Source organism: Pundamilia nyererei, unplaced genomic scaffold (assembly GCF_000239375.1).
Source record: "Pundamilia nyererei isolate P.nyererei 1_Seehausen unplaced genomic scaffold, PunNye1.0 scaffold00302, whole genome shotgun sequence".
NCBI lineage: Eukaryota > Metazoa > Chordata > Actinopteri > Cichliformes > Cichlidae > Pundamilia > Pundamilia nyererei.
In genome coordinates this window covers 185640-186830 of record NW_005187703.1, presented here as the reverse complement: position 1 = coordinate 186830, position 1191 = coordinate 185640, and positions in this window count along the sequence as shown.

Genomic DNA, 1191 nt, shown 5'->3' with positions numbered 1-1191 from the left:
AGGAAGCCGATCCACGGATTAGGCCCTGGAAGCCGTTTCCTTCAAGTATTTTAGTAAATTTCTATAGTCGTCCTAAACGGTATAAAACAATCAATATGCAGGTGGATTCACAATTAACCTAGTTACGTAGCCGAGAGCGAGGCTACACTTTGATCAGCTGTAAAACAGCCGGTTTCAGTTTAAGCGTTGTTTTCGATAAATTTCTCAAAATATGTTTTGTCTCACTCCCATTTCTTCTTGTTGCATGTTGAAGCTCTACTTGGAACCTCATTAAGATCCAACTATGCAAAACATGATTTATTTATTTATTTCCATTTTTCAAGTGGACTGTACTAGTGTTAAAAAACACACTCCAGTAAAAGCTAAAGCAGTGGTTCAACTTATTTACTCGAGTAAAAGTCAACAAGCACAGGCTCTGAAATGTGCTCAAAGTAAGAAAGTCAAACCTAGCTCTTTGGAGGATGTTTCTGCCAGCTGTTTGTGTTCAAAGCTAGCTGAACCTTGTGCTATTTAATGTAATAATAAAATATTAGAAAATGGGAATACAGACTTTGGTCTAATGGATTTTCTTATGTCTGCATAGTTGGTATGAAGGTGGAATTCAGTCGATGAATCTCAGCATCATCAGGTAAATTTATATGAATGTCTGCTTCACTTGATATAATCAATCAAGATCAAGATCTGATGGCACCTGCAGTCATTCTGGTGTTGTGGGAAAAAAGTGGGGCCACTTTTATCCCTGACATGGTATCTGTCTTATGCCACATCTCCTGGTGATTATTACACAGACACGCCTCACTGCTTAGGCTCAAATCACTTGGATGTTTTTCTTGCACTTGTACATTGTTTTGCACTTTGCTGCTTCTCATCGTGGCCAGGACATCCGTGTAAAAGACGTTTTCTAATCTCAATGGAGATTTTTTTGCTGGTTAAATAAAGATTAATGAAAGAATGTTTGAAGGCTTAGTGACGTCAGATAATAAATCCGGACAAAGTGGTTAAAGCAGAAGTAACAAGCCCGTTTATTATTGTTAGGAGTGGAAAGTACAGGCAGTAGCGGTTTTTGATACGGGCGACACGGGCGGTTGCCCGGGGCGGCATCACGGGCATCAGCAAAAAAACAAACAAACAAAAAAAATGCTCGTACTCATGCTGCCCCGACATCAGCCAGCGCGTGCTGCATTGGGAATG